The following is a 17,474-nucleotide window of genomic DNA, read 5'->3' on the forward strand; positions in this document are numbered from 1 at the left end:
TGTAAAGCGCAACAGAATGCGTTTATGTAAGAAACCGTTAATAAATAAATAATAAGTGGGGGCTCCTTCAACATCTTGCATGAGGTCCAGGTTACTCTTCTTCTGTGTTGCATCTGATCAAACAAGAAATACAAAATGAGCAGTGTAAAGGGATAGATACATAAAGTTACAAACAAATCTATTCCCCCAAATGCCCAGACATAGTAGGGATGATATCTCATTGTCTGTCATGCTAAATACAGACATACTGTATGGGCTGCCACAGTTTTAGGTGTGAAATGTGCAGCAGTCGACACTTAATGCTCCAGTGCAGCAATTACATTGGTTAGCTTCAGTTCAAGGTTAGGTATAGACTGATGGATAGAACATACCTGAATGGTATATATCAAATCCGCCACTTTCCCTGTGCCTTATTCCTGTCTAGCATAGATTGGCCACTTAGTGTTTGATATTTATCTTGTCCTGGGGCTTGCCTTCTCTTTAGTCCTGTTAGTGCACCATCTGATGCTGCAAGGTAAGAAGAATGCTGCCTACCTGAGGAATTCCAGTCTGCTACCTCATCCTTAAGGATATAGAGCACACTTGAACCAGGCAGGCATAGAATAGATTCAGAACAGCTCTAAGCGTTCCCTATTTCTAAGATGAACGTGATAATCCAGGGGCTCATCTGATCCTTTGCAACCATATCACTGGATTGTACATTATAGTGTACAATATACGGAAGACTGGAGGTGGGATTGAGCGCTGAGACATGAGCCGGTATTCTATGTAGTAATTTACAGCACTGTAAAAGCCTGGCTTTTTAGCCTTGTAATATTATTGGGCTATCCAATAACAGCACGTTTTTCCATGCGGCAAAAGACCCATTTTCGGGCGATAACACATGGGATCCGGAATAAGTTCTCAATCCCATGTGTTATCGGATGAAAAATGTGTCTCCTGGGGCAGTTTATCTGGGATTTTGCTTTGCATGCCTGAGGCACGCAAAGCATAGTCCCAGATAAGTGCCAGGCTACGGGGCTAATATGATAGCCCGGGTGGAACCCATAAGCTGCTGTAATTCACTGCAGCTGATTGGATATCCCCCTAGGACTGTCCCAGGAATAAACAATGTGCAGAAAGAAAGAAAATCTCCATTCAAAGGGGAATCTCCTGCATTAGGAAGTATCTCCCTCAGGTAGGAGCTGGGAATCCCCACCTTCTTTTCCTATGTCTTTACACTCGCTGGAAACCGCAATCTTCTCAGCCCCGAAGCTGCCAATAGGGATGGAGCACTTGAAACATCACTGTCAGATAATAGATGGGATAAGAGATCAATGGGCGTAACAACATACCAGACTTCTATGTAGGGTTTGGAGCGAAACTGGTAAGGGGCATTTCTGTAGTGGATACTTCAATGTACTGGGGATACTGTAATGTGGTATAATATGAACTGGAGGCTCTGTAGTGTGGCCTGTAAGCTTGTGAGAGGCCTTTTTACCTTTGCTTTTATTACTGCTTTATTTTCAATTGTAAAGTGGGACAGAATATACGGTTGATGTAAAAGTAAATAATTATAAATAAATATGAACACTGTAACGTGACATAAAATTAACTGGAGGGGCACTGTAACGTTGCACAGTATTAACTGGGTGCAGGACTGCGTGGCATAATATGTACTGAGGCACTACAATGTGGCATACTATGGACTGCGGGCAATGTGTGGTATAATTTGATCTAGGCACTGTTCTGGAGCATTAAATAAACAAGGGCACTACTATGGTTCAGAAAATGAATTGGGGCACTAGTATAAAAAAAAAAAAAACAGTCCCTTCGAAATTCTACTGTGGGCCCACAAAGTTCTTGCTACGCCCCTGACTACATAATTCTAAGTAGAAATAAAGTGCTATGGCATCGCATATAGGCTAGCTCAAAAGTTAGCACAACAGATATAATAATTAAACAGGGAGCAAGCCGATTCAAAGTCTAGAAATGACAGACAAATCTAGTCATTAAAGTAACAAATAGTATATTAAGGGGTCAAATTAAAACCAAAATCATAATTAACTAGTAAAGCCACTATGTTTCAGAATAATGGCCGGATGTAATCAGTGGCAGTGGTGGGGCTGCAGTGCAGTCCAAAATTGAAATAGGGGGCCTACACCTACTGTCCCCCCTAACTCAGCTAACCAATAGAAGTTTGTTAGGCACCCCCAGCATCAAGTGCCATAGACAGGGCAGGTAGTTAACTAGCCAATAGAAGTTTGTTGACTACGGAGGCTGGGGGACAGTCTGTTGCTTTTGCACCTGGTTCCTGGGGCTTCACGCCGACCAGGAAAAGGTTGGCCAGCAATGTTGGTAGCATTTCGGAGCACGCCTCCCCTATTTAAATTTTTGATTGCACTGTAGCCCTACCGCAGCAACTGCATCTGGATGTAATAACACTAAAATGCAGTCAAAGCTATTAAAACGGCTGTTTTCTGATGTTTGACTGCATTACCCTTATGTATCAAGCTCTGGAAAGCTAAACTTTTCTGAGCTTGTACCTGATAGGCAACTCCATCTATAGATACCTGTAGAAGACTATGGCCTTCTTTCTGCAAAAATCCCCAAGATGGATCAGTTATGATTCCTCCCAGTGTCCTCCGCGGCCTGCCCTATGCAGTCTATTAAATTGCTTAGATCATAGGTTCCCAAACGCGGTCCTCAAGGCACTCTAGAGGGGTGCCCCTGTCAGTATAGACATGTTGGATTTCCTCAATTCCCCGATACAGGCGTCAGGAGATCAGGGAATTGTGGCAATCATTCGTTGATGTATGGGCCAATTTAGTGTTTGTTCTGGATTCTGGCCACATGAGCACTCTCTTGCCCTTGCCAATCTTGTACCCAATTTAGGATTAACATGGGTATGCGGGCCCCCAATACCTGCTGTACTGAATGAAAAAACAAAATGGTTGCAGGGTTTTCAGCCCTGAAAACCCAGCGACACATGAATTAAAAAAACAAACAAAAAAACCCTGATGTTCCCCTCTCAGGTAGTCTCCGTGGCTCCCAGTGGTCTCCCCAACATCTTCCCATTGGGGAGGAGGCTTCTGGGAGATGTCACACACACTGGGAAACACACACATGCCCACACTCACGCATATATACTTTACACTCACTGCCGCTACAGAAGACCTGGGTCCCGACGACGGATGAAGGAGACGCCACTTTTGGAATGTGAGTAATTACAGACTAATTAAGTTGGAAACTTCCAAATGCTTAATTAGTCCTCAGAGCGGGTAACTTCAGGGTGCCAGAGCAAGTACCGCATAGGCAGCACAAATGATTAGCATGACTGTCTCACAGCAATGAGGTCATGGGTTCGATTCCCTAACTCTGTGCTTACGTGGGTTTCTTCAGGGGTGCTTCAGTTTTCTCCCACAATCCAAAAATATACTGGTAGGTTTATTGGCTCCCAACAAAATTAACCGTAGCTTGAATGTGTGTGTGTGTACATGTAGTAGGGAATATAGATTGTAAGCGCCACTGGGCCAGGGACTGATGTAAATGAACAAAATATTCTCTGTAAAGCGCTGCGTAATATGTGTGCGCTATATAAATAACTGGTAAAAAAAAAAATTAGTCCTGGTGATTTTTCATAAAAATATTATAGGAAAAAGTAGTCTTACTATGGAGGTGCATGAAAAAAGACGCAGTGATTTCTATATAAAATCACAGGGTCCCATTTTCTGTCCTGCAATAGAATAGGAAGACCCCGTGGCTGCAGCAAAAACTTGGCGCTGCTGGGTTTTTAAAAAGTTTCCATACGTGAGTTGAATTTCCCCACATACAGTACCAGTCAAAAGTTTGGACACACTTTTTCAAATGAATGAGAAAGTGTGTCCAAACTTTTTACTGGTACTGTAGTTTGGGAATCACTGGTCTAACTGGTGACTGGTGGTTTACAATGGGGTAAAGGGAGGCTGCTGAAGGACCATCAATTGTTTTTTAAAAATGACTAATGTACATTAACAAATCCTCTGTGTCCTCTAAGAAAATGGATATATTAAAAGCGATTTTCATCAATAATGAGTCCTGTAAAATTTTGGCTTCTCTCATAATGGTTGCCAGGTGCTAAATATCCAATGAAGTAATATGTCCAATAATACTGTATGAAGTTAAAAGGAGGGTCCATTTGTCCCAAATGACAAGCACAATGCACTGGTAATAAAGGGAACCAGCATATGCCTGGTCACTGCGGTTTGCCAACCCACTGCTCCCAGTCTGTCTGTCTCTCTTCTCCATCCTGCACCCCACTCTGTATGGCCCCTCTGCCCAATGACCTCTCAGCCCCACCCCTCAGCTGCGCTATGTCCCCTCCCTCATGTGGCTGCATACTCTTACCTCCTGTCTGGTTCTCCTTCTCTCCTGCTAAAGTCTGCCCTGGGAGCTGTTGGACTGGCAGCCATGCACATGTTGGAGACCGAAAGAACAGACTTTAGCAGATTATTATTCTATAGATACGTGTGTGTATTCTTTAATAATGTCTCTGTGTCTTCTGATATCCTTACATTTCCCAGAATAAAGTGACTTATTCCATCTTTGTGATTATATATTTCTCTTACGTCCTAGAGGATGCTGGGGACTCCGTAAGGACCATGGGGATAGACGGGCTCCGCAGGAGACATGGGCACTAAAAAAAAACTTTAGGTATGGGTGTGCACTGGCTCCTCTCTCTATGCCCCTCCTCCAGACCTCCGTTTATTACTGTGCCCAAAGGAGACTGGGTGCATTACAGTGAGCTCTCCTGAGTTTCCTGAAAAGAAAGTATTTTGTTAGGTTTTTTATTTTCAGGGAGCCTGCTGGCAACAGACTCCCTGCATCGAGGGACTGAGGGGAGAGAAACAGACCAACTTTAATGTTAGGCTCTGTTTCTTAGGCTACTGGACACCATTAGCTCCAGAGGGAACGGAATGCAGGTCTCACCCTCGCCGTTCGTCCCAGAGCCGTGCCGCCGTCCTCCTCGCAGAGCCGGAAGATAGAAGCCGAGTGAGTATGTGAAGAAAGAAGACTTAAGAGGCGTCAGAAGACTTCAGATCTTCATAGAGGTAACGCTGTGCGCCATTGCTCCCACACAGCACACACACGGCAGTCACTGTAAGGGTGCAGGGCGCAGGGGGGGCGCCCTGGGCAGCAATAAGGACCTCCAAATCTGGCTTAAATAGTAATATACAGGCTAGGCACTGTATATATATATGAGACCCCCGCCAGTTTTTTAAAATTTTTCAGCGGGACCAAAGCCCGCCGCTGAGGGGGCGGAGCTTGTTCCTCCGCACTCACCAGCGCCATTTACTCCACCGCACACCGCTGAGAGGAAGCTCCCCGGACTCTCCCCTGCTTACCACGGTGAAAGAGGGTTTTTAAGAAGGTGGGGGGGGGCACATAATTTGGCGCAAAATAGATAACAGCGCTATCTGGGTAAACATATTTTTCCCTGGGTCATTAACGTTGGGTGTGTGCTGGCATACTCTCTCTCTGTCTTTCCAAAGGGGCTTAAGGGGGTACTGTCTTCAGATAAGAGGATTCCCTGTGTGTGTGGTGTGTCGGTACGCGTGTGTCTGCATGTCTGAGGTAGAAGGCTTTCCTAGGGAGGAGGTGGAGCAAATGACTGTGGTGTCTCCGTCGGCAACACCGACACCTGACTAGTTGGATATGTGGAATGTTTTAAGTGCTAATGTGAATTTATTGCACAAAAGGCTGGACAAAGCTGAGTTTAAGGGATGTACAGGGTGTCAAGCACTCCCTGCCCCTATGTCACAGGGACCTTCGGAGTCTCAAAAGCGCCCACTATCCCAAATAGTAGACACGGATACCGACACGGATTCTGACTCCAGTGTCGACTACGATGATGCAAAGTTACAGCCAAAATTGGCTAAAAGTATTCAATATATGATTATTGCAATAAAATATGTTTTGCATATCACAGAGGACCCCCCTGTCCCTGACACGAGGGTTCACATGTATAAGGAAAAGAAACCTGAGGTAACCTTTCCCCCGTCTCATGAGCTGAACGAGTTATTTGAAAAGGCTTGGGAATCTCCAGACAAAAAACTGCAGATTCCCAAAAGGATTCTTATGGCGCATCCATTCCCGAATAAGGACAGGATACGGTGGGAATCCGCCCCAAGGGTGGACAAAGCGTTGACACGCTTGTCCAAAAAGGTAGCGCTGCCATCCCAAGATACGGCTACCCTCAGGGATCCTGCTGATCGTAAGCAGGAGACTACCTTGAAGTCCATTTACACACATTCTGGTACCTTACTCAGACCGGCGATAGCGTCGGCTTGGGTTTGTAGCGCTGGAATAGCGTGGACAGATACCTTATCGGCGGAAATTGATACCCTGGATAAGGATACCATGTTATTGACCCTGGGTCATATTAAAGATGCTGTCTTATATATGAGAGATGCTCAAAGAGACATTGGCCTACTGGGTTCTAAAGTCAACGCTATGGCGATTTCTGCTAGACGAGTCCTATGGACCCGGCAATGGACAGGTGATGCCGACTCAAAGAGGCATATGGAGGTTTTACCTTACAGGGGTGAGGAATTGTTTGGGGAAGGTCTCTCGGACCTGGTCTCCACAGCTACGGCAGGTATAACTAATTTTTTGCCTTGTATTCCCTCACAGCCTAAGAAAGCGCCACATTATCAGATGCAGTCCTTTCGGTCAAATAGAAACAAGAGAGTACGAGGATCGTCCTTTCTTGCCAGAGGTAAGGGCAGGGGGAAAAAGCTGCCTACCACAGCTAGTTCCCAGGAGCAGAAGTCCTCCCCGGCCTCTACAATATCCACCGCATGACGCTGGGGCTCCGCTGAGGGAGTCCGCCCCAGTGGGGGCACGTCTTCGACTTTTCAGCCACATCTGGGTTCACTCACAGGTGGATCCCTGGGCAATAGAAATTGTTTCCCAGGGGTACAAGCTGGAATTCGAAGAGGTGCCTCCTCGCCGATTTTTCAAATCGGCCCTGCCAACTTCTCCCCCAGAAAGGGAGATCGTTTTAAATGCGATTCACAAATTGTGTCTTCAACAGGTGGTGGTCAAAGTTCCCCTGCTTCAACAAGGGAAGGGGTATTACTTAACCCTGTTTGTAGTCCCGAAACCGGACGGTTCGGTCAGACCCATTCTAAATTTAAAATCCTTGAACCTATATTTGAAAAGGTTCAAGTTCAAGATGGAATCGCTCAGAGCGATCATCGCCAGCCTAGAAGGGGGGATTTTATGGTATCACTGGACATAAAGGATGCAAACCTTCATGTTCCCATTTATCCACCTCATCAGGCGTACCTGAGATTTGCGGTACAGGATTGTCATTACCAATTTCAGACGTTGCCATTTGGGCTTTCCACGGCCCCGAGGATTTTCACCAAGGTAATGGCGGAGATGATGGTGCTCCTACGCAAGCAGGGTGTCACAATTATCCCGTACTTGGACGATCTCCTCATAAAAGCGAGATCACGAGAGCAGTTGTTGAACAGCGTGTCACTTTCAATGAAGGTGTTGCAGCAACACGGCTGGATTCTCAATATCCCAAAGTCACAGTTGGTTCCTACAACTCGTTTGACCTTCTTAGGCATGATTCTGGATATGGACCAGAAAAGGGTTGATCTTCCGATAGAAAAGGCCCAGGAACTCATGACTCTGGTCAGGGACCTATTGAAGCCAAAACAGGTGTCAGTGCATCACTGCACTCGAGTCCTGGGAAAGATGGTGACGTCTTACGAGGCCATTCCCTTCGGCAGGTTCCATGCGAGGACTTTCCAATGGGACCTACTGGACAAGTGGTCGGGGTCACATCTACAGATTCATCAGTTGATCACCCTGTCCCCCAGGGCCAGGGTATCTCTCCTGTGGTGGCTGCAGAGTGCTCAACTTCTAGAGGGTCGCAGGATTGGATTCTGGTAACCACGGACGCGTGCCTCCGAGGTTGGGGAGCAGTCACACAGGGAAGAAACTTCCAAGGTCTTTGGTCAAGCCAGGAGACTTGTCTTCACATCAACGTCCTGGAGCTGAGGGCCATATACAACGCCCTTCGTCAAGCGGAGACTTTGCTTCGCGATCTACCAGTTCTGATTCAGTCAGACAACATCACCGCAGTGGCTCATGTAAACCGCCAAGGCGGCACAAGGAGCAGAGTGGCAATGACGGAAGCCACCAGGATTCTTCGCTGGGCGGAAAATCATGTCAGCGCACTGTCAGCAGTGTTCATTCCGGGGGTGGACAACTGGGAAGCAGACTTCCTCAGCAGACACGATCTACATCCAGGAGAGTGGGGACTTCATCAGGAAGACTTCGCACAGATTGCAAGTCGGTGGGGACTGCCCCAAATAGACATGATGGCGTCCCGCCTCAACAAAAAACTACAGAGGTATTGCACCAGGTCAAGAGACCCTCAGGCGGTGGCAGTGGACGCCCTGGTGACACCGTGGGTGTTCCAGTCGGTCTATGTGTTTCCTCCTCTTCCTCTCATCCCCAAGGTGTTGAGAATCATAAGAAAAAGAGGAGTACAGACAATTCTCATTGTTCCAGACTGGCCGCGAAGGGCCTGGTATCCGGATCTGCAGGAAATGCTCACAGAAGATCCGTGGCCCCTTCCGCTAAGACAGGACCTGTTGCAACAGGGGCCCTGTCTGTTCCAAGACTTACTGCGGCTGCGTTTGACGGCATGGCGGTTGATCGCCGGATCCTAGCGGAAAAGGGTATTCCGGATGAGGTCATTCCTACTCTGATAAAGGCTAGGAAGGACGTGACAGCTAAACATTATCACCGTATATGGCGGAAGTATGTTTCTTGGTGTGAGGCCAGGAAGGCTCCTACGGAAGAATTCCATCTGGGCCGTTTCCTTCACTTCCTACAACCTGGAGTGAATTTGGGCCTAAAATTAGGCACCATTTAGGTTCAGATTTCGGCCCTATCCATTTTCTTTCAGAAGGAATTGGCTTCTCTCCAAGAAGTAGAGACTTTTGTGAAGGGAGTGCTGCATATTCAGCCTCCTTTTGTACCTCCGGTGGCGCCTTGGGACCTTAACGTGGTGTTGAGTTTCCTTAAGTACCACTGGTTTGAACCACTTAAAACGGTGTAATTAAAGTATCTCACTTGGAAAGTGGTTATGTTGTTAGTCTTGGCTTCGGCTAGGCGAGTGTCGGAGTTGGCGGCTTTGTCTCACAAAAGCCCCTATCTGGTTTTCCATGTGGATAGAGCAGAATTGCGGACTCGTCCTCAATTCTTGCCCAAAGTGGTTTAATCTTTTCATATGAACCAACCTATTGTTGTGCCTGTGGCTACGCGAGACTTGGAGGATTCCGAGTCCCTTGATGTGGTCAGGGCTTTGAAAATTTACGTAGCCAGAACGGCTCGGGTCAGAAAAACAGAGGCACTGTTTGTCCTGTATGCAGCCAACAAGGTTGGCACTCCTGCTTCTAAGCAGACTATTGCTCGCTGGATCTGTAACACAATTCAGCAGGCTCATTCTACGGCTGGATTGCCGTTACCAAAATCGGTTAAGGCCCATTCCACTAGGAAGGTGGGCTCTTCTTGGGCGGCTGCCCGAGGCGTCTCTGCATTACAGCTTTGCCGAGCAGCTACCTGGTCGGGTTCAAACACCTTTGCAAAGTTTTACAAGTTTGATACCCTGGCTGAGGAGGACCTCATGTTTGCTCAATCGGTGCTGCAGAGTCATCCGCACTCTCCCGCCCGTTTGGGAGCTTTGGTATAATCCCCATGGTCCTTACGGAGTCCCCAGCATCCTCTAGGACGTAAGAGAAAATAAGATTTTAAACCTACCGGTAAATCTTTTTCTCCTAGTCCGTAGAGAATGCTGGGCGCCCGTCCCAAGTGCGGTCTACTTCTGCAAGACTTGTATATAGTTATTGCTTACATAAGGGTTATGTTACAGTTTTGTTCAGTCTCGGACTGATGCTGTGTTGTTTCATGCTGTTAACTGGTACGTATAACCCAAGTTATACGGTGTGAATGGTGTGGGCTGGTATGAATCTTGCCCTTGGATTAACAAAAATCCTTTCCTCGTACTGTCCGTCTCCCCTGGGCACAGTTTCTCTAACTGAGGTCTGGAGGAGGGGCATAGAGGGAGGAGCCAGTGCACACCCATACCTAAAGTTCTTTTTTAGTGCCCATGTCTCCTGCGGAGCCCGTCTAATCCGATGGTCCTTGCGGAGTTCCCAGCATCCTCTACGGACTAGGAGAAAAAGATTTACCTGTAGGTTTAAAATCTTTTTTTTCCATCCATCGAGTCATGTTTTATTTAGGCACTGGTATGGCTCCATTCTGCAGACATGTCCGAACCACTTTAAACGCTGTCTTTTAATATAGGATTCAATTGTGGGTTGGTCTTGGCAAAGTTTTTGGATGTTTTCATTTGTCCAGCGGTTTGTTAGTTTTGCTTGTTGTGGGTTTCATAAGCATCTCATTTGGAAACGTTCCAGCCTTGTTAGGTAATTTTTAAGGATTGTCCATGATTCTGAACCATAAAGTAATATTATTCTAAGCAATGCATTGAATACCTTAATATTTGTGCCAATGGAAATATCCTGTTGGTTCCAGAGGTCTTTTTCCAGGGACGCAAAGGCAGCTGTCGTGCAACCTATATGACTTGTGATGTCGCTTGTAGCAGCAGTCTGTTGAGTATTAATAGTTGAACCCAGGTATTTAAAAGTATTCACTTGTTCAGTGATGTTTCCATCTAGGTTTAGCTGCACAGGTGTAGTTCCAGTAAATATGTACTCCATTTTTTTCCACATTTCTTTGTAAGCCAGGTTTTGCTGCATTTGTGCAGAGCTTATTTAGGATGTTTTGGGCACCCTGCATGTTTTTTTTTTGTTTTGGCTAAGAAGACTATATATCATGGGCGTAAACTAGACCTATGAGGGATGTATGTTTGCCAGTTACGGTGCCCATTTCATTACTAAAGTTTCTCTGACGTCCTAGTGGATGCTGGGAACTCCGTAAGGACCATGAGGAATAGACGGCTCCGCAGGAGACTGGGCACATCTAAAGAAAGAATTAGGACTATCTGGTGTGCACTGGCTCCTCCCTTTATGACCCTCCTCCAAGCCTCAGTTAGATTTCTGTGCCCGGCTGAGCTGGATGCACACTAGGGGCTCTCCTGAGCTCCTAGAAAGAAAGTATAATTTAGGTTTTTTATTTTACAGTGAGACCTGCTGGCAACAGGCTCACTGCACCGAGGGACTAAGGGGAGAAGAAGCGAACCTACCTAAGTGGTGGTAGCTTGGGCTTCTTAGGCTACTGGACACCATTAGCTCCAGAGGGATCGCACACAGGACCCGACCTCGTCGTCCATTCCCGGAGCCGCGCCGCCGTCCCCCTTACAGAGCCAGAAGCAAGAAGGTCCGGAAAATCGGCGGCTGAAGACTTCTGTCTTCTCCAAGGTAGCGCACAGCACTGCAGCTGTGCGCCATTGCTCCTCATGCACACCACACACTGCGGTCACTGATGGGTGCAGGGCGCTGGGGGGGGGGGCGCCCTGAGCAGCAATAAATAACACCTTGGCTGGCAAACTGACACCATATATAGCCCCAGAGGCTATATAGGTGTATATTAACCCCTGCCAGAAATCTTAAAATTGCGGGAGAAAGCCAGCCGAAAAAGGGGCGGAGCCATCTCCCTCAGCACACTGGCGCCATTTTCCTTCACAGCTCCGCTGGAAGGATCGCTCCCTGGCTCTCCCCTGCAGTCCTGCACTACAGAAAGGGTAAAAAAGAGAGGGGGGGGCACAAATTTAGGCGCAGTATAATATATATGCAGCTATAAGGGGAAAACACACTTTATAGGTGATATCCCTGTGGTATATAGCGCTCTGGTGTGTGCTGGCATACTATCCCTCTGTCTCCCCAAAGGGCTTTGTGGGGTCCTGTCCTCTGTCAGAGCATTCCCTGTGTGTGTGCTGTGTGTCGGTACCGCTGTGTCGACATGTATGATGAGGAAAATGATGTGGAGGCAGAGCAAATGCCTGTAAGTGTGTTGTCATCCCCTGAAGGGTCGACACCTGTGTGGATGGACTTATGGAAGGAATTACGTGACAGTGTCAGCTCCTTACATAAAAGGTTTGACGACATAGGACAGCCGGCTACTCAGCTTGTGACTGTTCCAGCGTCTCAAATGTCATCAGGGGCTTTAAAACGCCCGCTACCTCAGATGGCAGACACAGATGTCGACACTGATACCGACTCCAGTGTCGGCGACGATGAGACTAATGTACCATCCAATAGGTCCACCCGTTACATGATTGAGGCATTGAAAAATGTATTACACATTTCTGATAGTACCCCAGGTACCACAAAAAAGGGTATTATGTTCGGTGAGAAAAAACTCCCAGTAGTTTTTCCTGCATCTGAGGAATTAAATGAGGTGTGTGCGGAAGCCTGGACTTCCCCCGATAAGAAATTGATAATTTCTAAACGGTTATTGGCAGCGTACCCTTTCCCGCCAGAGGATAGGTCACGTTGGGAAACATCCCCTAGGGTAGATAAAGCGCTTACACGTTTATCAAAACAGGTGGCACTACCGTCTCCGGATACGGCCGCCCTAAAGGATCCTGCCGATAGAAAGCAGGAAGCTACCCTAAAAGCTATATATACACACACGGGCATTATATTGCGACCGGCGATTGCATCAGCATGGATGTGCAGTGCTGCTGCCGCGTGGTCAGATTCCCTGTTGGATAATATTGATACCCTGGATAGGGACAATATTTTGCTGACAGTAGAGCATATAAAAGATGCTGTCTTATACATGCGTGATGCACAGAGGGATATTTGCCGGCTGGCATCAAAAATAAGTGCAATGTCCATTGCCGCCAGAAGGGGGTTATGGACTCGGCAGTGGTCAGGTGATGCCGATTCAAAAAGGCACATGGAAGTTTTGACTTATAAGGGGGTGGAACTGTTTTGGGATGGTCTTTCAGACCTCGTTTCCACAGCTACGGCTGGGAAATCGACATTTTTGCCACAAGCTACCCCACAGCAAAAGAAAGCACCGTAATATCAAGTACAGTCCTTTCGGCCCCAAAAACACAAGAGGGCTCGAGGCGCGTCCTTTCTGCCGAGAGGCAAAGGTAGAGGGAAAAAGCTGCAGCATACAGCCAGTTCCCAAGAGCAAAAGTCCTCCCCCGCGTCCGGTAAGTCCACAGCATGACGCTGGGGCTTCACAGGCGGACCCGGGTACGGTGGGGGCCCGTCTCAGAAATTTCAGCACACAGTGGGCTCTCTCACAGGTGGATCCCTGGACCCTTCAAGTAGTATCTCAGGGGTACAGGCTGGAATTCGAGACGTCCCCCCCCCCCGCCGTTTTCTAAAATCTGCCTTACCAGCAACTCCCTCTGCCAGGGAGGCAGTGTTGGTGGCTATCCAAAAACTGTATTCACAGCAAGTGATTGTCAAGGTACCCCTCCTTCAGCAAGGAAAGGGTTACTATTCCACAATGTTTGTGATACCGAAACCGGACGGTTCGGTGAGACCCATCTTAAATTTAAAAGCCTTGAACACTTATATCAAAAGGTTCAAGTTCAAGATGGAATCGCTCAGGGCGGTTATTGCAAGCCTGGACGAGGGGGATTACATGGTCTCCCTGGACATCAAGGATGCGTACCTACATGTCCCCATTTACCCCCCTCACCAGGAGTACCTCAGATTTGTGGTACAGGACTGTCACTATCAGTTCCAGACGCTGCCGTTTGGGTTATCCACGGCACCGAGGGTCTTTACCAAGGTAATGGCCGAAATGATGATACTCCTTCGCAAGAAGGGAGTTTTAATTATCCCGTACTTGGACGATCTCCTGATAAAGGCGAGGTCCAAAGAACAGTTGGTAGTGGGGGTAGCACTTTCTCGGGAAGTGCTACAACAGCACGGCTGGTTTCTCAATATTCCAAAGTCACAGCTGGTCCCGACGACACGTCTTCTGTTCCTGGGAATGATTCTGGACACAGACCAGAAAAAAGTGTTTCTTCCAGTGGAAAAAGCCGAGGAGTTGTCATCTCTAGTCAGAGACCTCCTAAAACCGGGACAGGTGTCGGTGCATGAATGCACACGAGTCCTGGGAAAAATGGTAGCTTCGTACGAAGCAATTCCATTCGGAAGGTTCCACGCAAGGACTTTCCAGTGGGACCTGTTGGACAAATGGTCCGGGTCCCATCTCCAGATGCAACAGCGGATAACCCTGTCGGCAAGGACCAGGGTGTCGCTGCTGTGGTGGCTGCAGAGGGCTCATCTACTAGAGGGCCGCAGATTCGGAATACAGGACTGGGTCCTGGTGACCACGGATGCCAGCCTTCGGGGCTGGGGGGCAGTCACACAGGGAAGAAATTTCCAAGGACTGTGGTCAGATCAGGAGATTTCGCTTCACATAAATATTCTGGAGCTAAGGGCCATCTACAATGCCCTAAGCCAAGCAAGGCCCCTGCTTCAGAACCAGTCGGTACTGATCCAATCAGACAACATCACGGCGGTCGCCCATGTAAACAGACAGGGCGGCACAAGAAGCAGGAGGGCAATGGCAGAAGCCACAAGGATTCTCCGATGGGCGGAAAATCATGTGTTAGCACTGACAGCAGTGTTCATTCCGGGAGTGGACAACTGGGAAGCAGACTTCCTCAGCAGGCACGACCTCCACCCGGGAGAATGGGGACTTCACCCAGAAGTCTTCCAGACGCTGGTAAACCGGTGGGAAAGACCACAGGTGGACATGATGGTGTCCCGCCTCAACAAAAAGCTAAAAAGATATTGCGCCAGGTCAAGGGACCCTCAGGCGATCGCTGTGGACGCTCTAGTAACACCGTGGGTGTACCAGTCGGTATATGTGTTTCCTCCTCTGCCTCTCATTCCCAAGGTACTGAGAATAATACGAAGGCGAGGAGTGAAAACTATACTCGTGGTTCCGGATTGGCCAAGAAGAGCTTGGTACCCGGAACTTCAAGAGATGCTTTCAGAGGACCCTTGGCCTCTGCCGCTCAGACAGGACCTGCTGCAGCAGGGGCCCTGTCTGTTCCAAGACTTACCGCGGCTGCGTTTGACGGCATGGCAGTTGAACACCGGATCCTGAAGGAAAAGGGTATTCCGGAGGAAGTCATTCCTACCCTGATCAAAGCCAGGAAGGATGTCACCGCAAACCATTATCACCGCATTTGGCGAAAATATGTTGCTTGGTGTGAGGCCAGGAAGGCCCCAACGGAGGAATTTCAACTGGGTCGATTCCTGCATTTCCTGCAAACAGGGGTGACGTTGGGCCTCAAATTGGGGTCCATTAAGGTCCAGATTTCGGCCCTGTCGATTTTCTTCCAGAAAGAACTGGCTTCCCTGCCTGAAGTTCAGACTTTTGTCAAGGGAGTTCTGCATATTCAGCCTCCTTTTGTGCCCCCAGTGGCACCTTGGGATCTCAATGTGGTTTTGGAGTTCCTGAAATCACATTGGTTTGAACCACTTAAGACTGTGGATTTGAAATATCTCACGTGGAAAGTGGTCATGCTTTTGGCCCTGGCTTCGGCCAGGCGTGTGTCAGAATTGGCGGCTTTGTCCTATAAAAGCCCTTATCTGATTTTCCATATGGATAGGGCAGAATTGAGGACTCGTCCTCAGTTTCTCCCGAAGGTGGTATCAGCGTTTCACTTGAACCAGCCTATTGTGGTGCCTGCGGCTACTGGGAACTTGGAGGATTCCAAGTTACTGGACGTAGTCAGGGCCCTGAAAATTTATGTTTCCAGGACGGCTGGAGTCAGGAAAACTGACTCGCTGTTTATCCTGTATGCACCCAACAAACTGGGTGCTCCTGCTTCTAAGCAGACTATTGCGCGCTGGATTTGTAGCACTATTCAGCTGGCGCATTCTGCGGTAGGACTACCACAGCCTAAATCTGTAAAAGCCCATTCCACAAGGAAGGTGGGCTCATCTTGGGCGGCTGCCCGAGGGGTCTCGGCTTTACAACTTTGCCGAGCTGCTACTTGGTCAGGGGCAAACACGTTTGCAAAATTCTACAAATTTGATACCCTGGCTGAGGAGGACCTGGAGAACTCTCATTCGGTGTTGCAGAGTCGTCCGCACTCTCCCGCCCGTTTGGGAGCTTTGGTATAATCCCCATGGTCCTTACGGAGTTCCCAGCATCCACTAGGACGTCAGAGAAAATAAGAATTTACTCACCGGTAATTCTATTTCTCGTAGTCCGTAGTGGATGCTGGGCGCCCATCCCAAGTGCGGATTGTCTGCAATACTTGTAAATAGTTATTGTTACACAAATCGGGTTATTATTACGAGCCATCTGTTCAGAGGCTCCTTTTGTTATCATACTGTTAACCGGGGTTCCTATCACGAGATTGGTGATTGGTGATTGAATCATGTGATTGGTGTGGCTGGTATGAGTCTTACCCGGGATTCAAAATCCTTCCTTATTGTGTCAGCTCTTCCGGGCACAGTGTCCTAACTGAGGCTTGGAGGAGGGTCATAGGGGGAGGAGCCAGTGCACCCCAGATAGTCCTAATTCTTTCTTTAGATGTGCCCAGTCTCCTGCGGAGCCGTCTATTCCCCATGGTCCTTACAGAGTTCCCAGCATCCACTACGGACTACGAGAAATAGAATTACCGGTGAGTAAATTCTTATTTTTTCTGAGAATCCAGTCCATAGCGAGGTTAGAGCATGAGCTAGATAGGTGTTCTGGATGGCTAGGTGGATTGACGTGCCATCCCTGAGCTCCTGCCGGTCGGGACAGTAATCCCGGTATAACGGGAGTTAAATCTCCTGCAGCGCTCCCACAGTACCTTCACGCTGCCCCTGAGCCGCCCCAAGTGCAGAGGGCCGAGTCGCGAAGCCGGGAGACCTGTCTTCAGGTTTCTGCAGGTTGTGGTCCCCTCTGCTGTGTGCAGCTGGTGCGGCGTCCCGTGAGACCCTCGGCGGACCCCATCGCTGAGTGCAGCTGGACTCCGCCCTGAGAGTCCGGTCCTGCCGCCCATCTACCTGCCGGCCTCTCCAAGACACAGGACAACAGGAGACACTGGAAGTCGGCGCTACCTAGATCTTCCACTGGTGTCCGGCGGCCATCTTTTTTGAGGAAAGCACAGCTGCAGGATCAGGTGTGGTGCTGTATCTGGCTGCCTCAAAGGACAAGTCTGCAGGGATGCCCCTCTCCTGATGCGCTCACCTCCCGGTGGACGCCGCAGAGACACATCGCGGAACAGTTCCGGAGGCGCCAGTGCCGCCCACCATTTTGGATCCTTGCCTCTCTGGACCCGGTGGTGACCGCAGTAAGTGTAAGGGGCATAAGTGGCTGCTAGCTGGTCCGTTGCCACATTGGGGATATCCCTCTTCTCACCCCTTCTACCTTCCTCACAGTACTTGCTCCTGTTACCTCCTTTGGGGCACTATACTGTGGGCCCGGAATTGATCTCTTCCCCTCCCCCTTTTTTTATATATATATATATATTTTTTTTTTAT

At 48.4% G+C, this 17,474-nt stretch overlaps 1 protein-coding gene across 2 annotated transcripts in view; it reads left to right on the forward strand.

The window, feature by feature from the left end:
* The window catches only part of APPL2 (adaptor protein, phosphotyrosine interacting with PH domain and leucine zipper 2), a 246,845-nt gene that overhangs the window by 104,365 nt on the left and 125,006 nt on the right, over positions 1-17,474 (forward strand). The gene's annotated exons all lie outside the window — the stretch shown is intronic.

This window comes from Pseudophryne corroboree, chromosome 6, assembly GCF_028390025.1.
Source record: "Pseudophryne corroboree isolate aPseCor3 chromosome 6, aPseCor3.hap2, whole genome shotgun sequence".
NCBI classification, from domain to species: Eukaryota; Metazoa; Chordata; class Amphibia; order Anura; family Myobatrachidae; genus Pseudophryne; species Pseudophryne corroboree.